Here is a 7,810-nt window from a genome sequence, read left to right on the forward strand (position 1 = left end):
GCAGGACACCATGGGTTGGCCATGGGTGCGCTCCACTTCCCAGATTTTGTGGTGTGATCCACCTGACATTCGTGTCTTTAGCACGACAACTTCTCCGTGTGAATGGGGCCAGAGTTATCCAGTGCATGATAATTTAGGTTCTTGAATCACAGCCACTGATAAATTTATTTTCCATGAAGCTGGTTAATCCTTTTTGGTCTATTTTACACTACTTCTGACTGAAAAATGCATTCTGTGATGGGATTTATTTAATCCATGTGGTCCTAAAAGCATTCTCCCATACTCTCAATTTAAAATTCCATATCGCAGAAGTAGGAACATGTGAAATATCCAAGGAAAAGGCCTTGCACAGGGTTTCTCCCTTGCACTGAATGTGAGGAATTATACATACAAACTGAACAGCCCACATTGGCCAAATTCTGGATCCTGTCATATGACAGTGTGGGAAATGAACATGAGCTTAATAACTATATAGGGTTGCCAAACTCTAGATCAGGCCTGGAGTCATCCCAGAATTACAACTGATGTCCAGACTACAGAGATCAGCTTCCCTGGTGGAAAATGGCTGCTTTGGAAGATGGGGGTCTATGGCATTATACCCCACTGAGGCCTCCCCTTCCCACTCCACCCCCTAACACCACCAAATCTCCCAAGGCAGAGTTGACATCCTACGATTGTAAGCCATCTTGAGTTTCAAAAGGGAGAACGGTGGCTAATACGTGTTTTAAATAAAGAAATAAAGAAATGATAAACCTCAGTACGTACATCTGAACTGCAAGGAGTAGAAGGGCTGAAAAGAGATTATCTTCTTCACTGTTAGTGCCCTAAGTGCACAGGTCCTCAATCTTTTTCAGTCAGTGGGTATTTTTGAAATTCTGACACAGTGTGGTGGGCACAACCACAAAATGGCTGTCACGGGAGGAGGAGCGGACCAAAAAGGCCTGCAACGGGATGCAGAGCCAGCCTCAAAATGCCGGGCAGAACATCTCAGGCAGAATCTCTGTTTAACAGGATATCTTTAAAAATCAACATATTGTTTAAAATATTTCCTTGCATGTACATGAAATACGTATGCATACTGAACTTTCTAAGAAACCCTCATGTGGAAACATCTCTCTTCATTCTGCAGGCATCTAAAGCACTTAGGCCAAAGGAAGAGGAGGAAAATGGTTCTTCTGCCTACCCCCTTCAGATGAGGCGAGCCCTTTGTGAGAACGGCGGTTGGTTCAAAAGGGCTAGTGAGCCCTTTGCACAGCAAGGGAGATTCTGGCCAGATTTTGATGGGATCATAAATGATTTCTGAAAAATGGCCAACGTTGACATAGTGACGTTATTATCAACATCCCTCTGATTTATAAAAATGCATTAAAAGTGTGAAGATCTGATGACTTCAATTGAAGTTCCAATTAGGTGCGTTAATGATCCCAATCAGGTTTAGTCAAAATCAAGTCCCAATGTGTGTGTGTTTTTCATACCACTATATTATTTGCACAAGCAAAGCACTTCATATAAAGCCGCTGTTGTAGTAGTAGTAAGTTTTATTCACGGTCATTGACCAGCACATAGTACACTGATGGCATATCTTGCAACATAAATGATACATATGACAATAAAATAGAAGCAGAATTTTAAAAGCAGGTTTTCAAAAAAGGAAAAACTCCATAAAAACCATAATAATTAAAATTAATAAAACTAAATCTTAATTCTCCTCTTTTTGTGCTACTGTAGTTTTTCTAATTCTTAGGGCAAGCCATCCAAACCTAGCCACCCGATGAGTAACTTCTGCCCGCCTATCTGACAGCAAATTTCTTAAAAGGCAGATTCTTTGCCTGCGAGAGAGATGGAGTGTCTTAGAGAAAGGAAGAGATTCACGGATGTTATTATACGCTTTTCAATCAAAAATCACATGCTCTATAGACTCAATAAAAAGGTAAAGGTTCCTTTGCTCGAAAGCCAGTCGAATCCGACTCTAGGGGTGCGGTGCTCATCTCCGTTTCAAAGCCGAAGAGCCAGCGCTGTCCGAAGATGTTTCCGTGGTCATGTGACCGGCATGACTAAACACCAAGGTGCATGGAACACTGCTACCTTCCCACTGAAGTGGTACCTATTTATCTACTTGCAATTTATTGCTTTCGAACTGCTAGGTTGGCAGGAGCTGGAACTAGAGAGGGGAGCTCACTCCATCATGTGGCACCTGGGTCTCGAACTGCTGAACTACTGACCTTCCACAGCCTGCAGTTCAGCGTCTTAACCACTTGAGCCACCGCAGCTCCACATCCACATCAATACCATCTGCTTAAGCACATGAGAAATCATAGAATACATAAAGGGAAGATTTGGGGGTAGGATTTCCAAATGGTTCCCCCTACCATGATTCCACATTATCCCCCAGTTTACATTCTGCACTTTAGAATACTTGCCTAGTGAGCAATTTAGTTCAAGTCAGTGATCCTTCAAAATCATCTGATGGGCTGGAGAGGGTTAATTTCTTGAGGCAGAGTCACCTACTGATAGCAAAGAAGAAGAGACAAGTGAAATAGTTTTGGCTGTGTAACTCCACTGACTATTCCCAAAAAGCTGCTGAGTTTTAGAGGGAGTCCTGCAGCTGGATTTGTCACATCATAATCCACTTGGTGGCTTTTTCACAACCATCTGGAAATTGGAAGATGGGAAGGGGGTTGGGCTGACATGTTTCTAAAGAACAAAAGGACAAAGATTCCAAGGAAGGTTGCCAGCACTTAACAACCTGTATAATCTAATATGGCCATTAGCACCCAGGTGCAAAGTACATTGTTGGGTTTAACCTGGGAAGTCTGAAGTGAGTTTGGCCTTGGCTGCTTCCAGTTGCACCTCAGGTGGTCTCACAGAATAGAAACTCAGAATAGGAACTGTGAGGCACTGGGTCTCAAACAAAAATTGACACGCATTCAACCCTGAGTAACTTTGGGTCAAACTACACAAAATGCCCTACATTGCAGTCAGACATACATCAGGGGAACTCACCTTACAGGGAGCTTGTTTACTTTCTCCTCTGAGGAAATGCTACAAGTAAAGTTGCTTGCTAGCTCTGGGTTGGGAAATACCTGGAGATTTTGGGTGGAGTCTACGAAGGGTGGGTTGAGGGGAGGGACCTTAGTGTGGTATGATGCCAGAGAGTCCACCTTCCAAAGCAGCCGTTTTCTCCAGACTGACTGATCTCTGTCACCTGGAGACCAGTAGTAATCCCAGGAGATCTCCAGCTACCACCTGGAGACTGAGTAAGCCAAAGAAGGGATCACAGTTACAGGTTCATACTATCAAATAAAGAAACACTGTGATAAAATTGACAATGACATTTAATAATTCTTATGAACATCAGTTTGTGTATGTATGGTCCCGTTCACACAGAGAAGTTGCCACGCTAAAGACACGGATGATAGGTGGATTTTTGGTGCGTGATCTCACCGCAACATCTGGGAAGCATAGTATACCCGTGGCTAACCCGTGGCTTCTCACCGAAGATGCGAAGTAAAAAAACTACCACATTTGATGTACTAGTTTCCGGAAAACACGGGGCAAGGGTGGGCGTCTGATTGCATTTCCGTTTGAATCCCGTGGCATCAGGTGCCCGTCCATGTCCCGTCGCACACCGGATGTTTTTTCCCCTGTAAGTCTCCACAGGATGCACACAAACGATCATGCGCACAAGCTTCGATGTGAAAAAAAATAATCCTATTTTGCCATGGAAGCGGCACCTAGCAATTGTCGGAGTGATTGTGCCACGCTGCTTCTTTGCCGCACTGCAGAATAGCTGTGTGATTGGCACCTAACGGTCTAACCACGGGACCTCAACGGGATGTGTGATCGGGCTGCCACGCGTTAATTTGCTCCGGGGCTAACAGCCACGCTCCCCCCCCCCTGCATTTTCCGGCCCGCCTATTAAGACTTTTACCATGTTGCTTAGGCAATTCCGACATTTTCAAGGGAAAGTCCAACATCATCACATCCTCAGTGAGCACCCGGTTGTCCACTCATTTCACCAATCTTCCTCGGGAGTAATCCTATGAAGTTGGAAGGTGTCAGCCTCTTGATACAGCTTAACTTCTTTTTGATACAGTTTAGCTTCTTTTTTACTTTCTTCAAATTATTGCAGCTTAACTTCTTTTTCAAATTATCCTGGAACAAACATGGTTATTTAGAATAGAAAGAGACAGAAGCTGAATGGAATATAGTTTTGTTATAATTTTTAAAAATATCAATCATTTTTAACTTGAATGATTTTAAACTTACTTCCAGTTCCATTGGCAAACCTAGCTACAAGGGTGGATGATGAGCTTCTGATTTTCCCCACACTGCTTTCATGAATAGAGTGGGAAGCTGTGTGTGTGTGTATCTCTTTTTGTGGAGCTAGAAAAAAAGGGGGGTGAAAATCTGAAAAATAAAACGGACTGAAAACCACCTCTCCTTTTCTCACATTTGTCCTAACTTTCACTGGTATACAGTGAAAAGTGGCAAAAAGTATTAGCACAGGATACAGCTGAAATGCTAAGCAAATAGTGATTGGATCCTTCCAGTGTGATAACATTGGAGCAACAGGGGCCATACAATTTTACTAGTCAAAACCATTACCATGCATCAGGGGTCATTTCGTAGAAAAAGAGGTGCAGGAGCTCATTAGCATAACTCATTAGCATAACTTATTTGCTTATGTCACACCCCCTGACATTACCGGAAGTGTGTCAGAAGGCAACACCCACCGCTCAGCCTCCACTGGACTGTTTTGGATTGCTAGCTATTGGGGGGGGGGATGTGCAGATCTCGCAGAGGAGGGAGAGCTAGTACCTGAATAAAACTTGATCTTAAAGGTGCCACTGGACTGTTTTGGACCGGGGGGGGGCTCTGCAACTTACCTGGCTGCTTCTTGCTCTGACTGAGGGCTGCTGGGAGCAGAGGGTGGGGCTTGTTGCATGTGCCCGCCCCCTGGGCTCTTTACTGCTGGAGCTCCCCTCCTGTGCACTCCTGCAGGAAATGACCCCTGCCCTGCATGGGTATCAGCCCAGAAAGGAAAGAAAGGTGGATCAAAGACATGCTGCTCATCTTTTGCCCTTTCAGGTAAAAACCAGCATCAGGAAGGAGTCAATGTTTCCCTCACATAGTGTCCCATGTTGGTATTTTTAAAGCACTGGAAGGATCTGAACAGAGATTTCCCAGCATATCATTCTTTTTAACCCTTAGATTAATATCAACATGTGCTACCTACAAAAAATGTTAAAAAGTATTATACCTTCTATACCAGAACTGTTTTATTGAATATATTGCCAGAAAAATGTAAAAAGCAAGATTCCTATCTTATTATACATATAATGACAATGGCAAGAATGTTGTACGCCAAATACTGGAGAAGAAATTTCTTCATCAAAAGAAGAAATTATAAATAAAATACTGGAAACTGCAGAGATTGACAATTTAACTTTAATTTTGAGAGGACATAATGAAGGAAGCTTTGAGAACCCTTGGTCAAGATTTTTATAAATGGATGGAAGAGTATATTAAATAAACCATATGGACATAACAACCGAAACAGAAGAAAAGATGAAATATTAATTATAAGCAAAAGATTCACATAAAAATACATGGGGGAAAAAATATAATTAGATAATGTATGAGGTAACCAAACAGACAAAACAATGATGTAAACGACAATCCCTGAATTTTTGTATGTATGTATGTTTGTTTGTTGTTTGTCTTATATAAAATAAATTTTAAAAACCCACATGCTACCTAGGAAGGTTTAATGTTAAACAGTAGTTTACTATTTGGACTTCAAACACTATGGGAGCAGTCCTAAGCAGGTCTACTCAGTATTCTAATGAAGTCTACCCAATGGGATTTACACCCAGGACAGTGTTCATAGGACTGCACTGTAAGTCAATAAATATTCATGTATAAATACCAAAAGCTGGAATGTATCCCCAGCTCCTCTTTAACAGGTACAACTGAATTGTGAAATACATTGTTTGTTATGAAGATCTCGACATGAAAAGAGGGTATTGCACAGGTACCCTTTAGTATGTGGGGTTCCACAAGGGGCCATCCTCTCCCCTGATGTTATTTAACATCTACATGCACCCCCTTGCCCAGCTGGTGCAGAGGTTCATGCTGGGATGTCATCTGTACACTGATGACACCCAACTTTATCTGCTGATGGGTGGGTGGCCAGAGACAGCCCCAGAAAATCTGGCAGAGGGGTTGGAGGCTGTGGTGGGATGGCTAAATAAGAGCCAGCTGAGATTGAATCCTTCTAAGATGGAGGTTCTATGGCTGAATCAAGGAGATTCCAGTTTGAGGTGCCAACCCTTGATGGTCTGCCCCTGAGACTGGCACCCATCATCAGGAGTATGGGTGTGATCCTGGATGCCTGCTTAACAATGGTCACAAAGGTGGCCAGACTGCCGTTTTTTCATCTGTGCCAGGCTAGGCAACAGGCCCCCTACCTGTCTCGCCCCGACCTAGCCACTGAAATCCATGCAACAGTCACCTCCAGACTGGATTATTGTAACTTGATCTATGCGGGCCTAGCCTTGAGGCTGATGCAGAAACTCCAACTGGTACAAAATGCAGCAGCACGGGTCCTTACAGGGACGCCACACACAGAGCATATCCATCCTCTGCTATGTGAGCTGCATTGGCTTCTGGTGGAGTTCCAGATCAGATTCAAGTTTATGGTGTTGACCTTTAAGGCCCTTCATGGTCAGGGACCCACATATTTTCAGGATCACCACGCCTTATCATATGTGGTGGAGGAGTAATATAACAGAAAGTTATTGGTGTAGAGTAGATCTCCCTTATAAATAAAAGCCGAATGGTGGTGGCACTTCTCTAGAACATTCCACACACTCCGGAATTGGTTGGTGCCCTGATGTGTCACTCACAGGGCATCTCTGTCCATTCGCTGTGCTGCTGCCTGTGTGGGTGTCCTCCCGCCCATGGAGGCAGCAACCACCCTTTTGCCCTCAGTTTCCTTCGAGCCGTGGCCCAGGCCGGGTGCTCCATTGGCCAGACACCTTCACTCGGCCTGCAGACCCCAGATGGGGCCATGTTGCTGAGCCGCGACAGCCAGGAGCCACCACCAGCCAAGAGGAGGCCCAGGCCGACATGCGCTGGCTCCACCCAACTGCCTGGAAAGGCACTGGGGGTGGCCCATTCCCTCGCGCATCCCCCGTGCAGTCTGCAGATGAAGGGAGATGGCGCTGTGCCACCACACCTGAGGCCGGCCAGGGAGCCAGGCCCAGCCTGTCCCATCATCCCATGGTGGCGGGGATGGACGAGGCCAGGCGGCTTGGCCCACCGGGGCCTCGAGTGCGTGGAGGGAGGGCTGAGGAAAGGGGGGTCCAGGGAAGGAGACACAGGCCCGCGGGCCTGCAGCCAGTCACCTGAGCTGCTGCCCACTGCAGGGAGAGGGATGAACCTGGTCCGCTTGCCCCGCTGGGGCCTCGCTCAGCTGGGGGTGGCGGTGGGAGTGGCCAACCCAGGCGCCTTGACCAGCTGAGGCCTTGACCCTGTGGGGGGGAGTGTGGACTGCTTCCCCGAGGTGGGGGGAAGTGGATGGCGCCCTGCGCCCGGCCGGCCTCACACCCATTGCGAGGAGAGGGGCGAGCCTGGCCAGCTCCCCCCACTGGCACTTCAATCGGGCGGGGTGCCAGGGGGACAGACGAGGCCAGGCGGCTTCGCTCGCTGGAGCCTCGACTGCGCAGCAGGAGGGCAGAGGAGAGAGGGCTGGGGAATGAGACAGGGGCCCGCAGCCGGCCGCCCAAGCTGCCACCCACTGCAG

Source organism: Gekko japonicus, unplaced genomic scaffold, assembly GCF_001447785.1.
Source record: "Gekko japonicus isolate JY-2015 unplaced genomic scaffold, Gekko_japonicus_V1.1 scaffold1204, whole genome shotgun sequence".
In the NCBI taxonomy this organism is placed as follows: Eukaryota; Metazoa; Chordata; class Lepidosauria; order Squamata; family Gekkonidae; genus Gekko; species Gekko japonicus.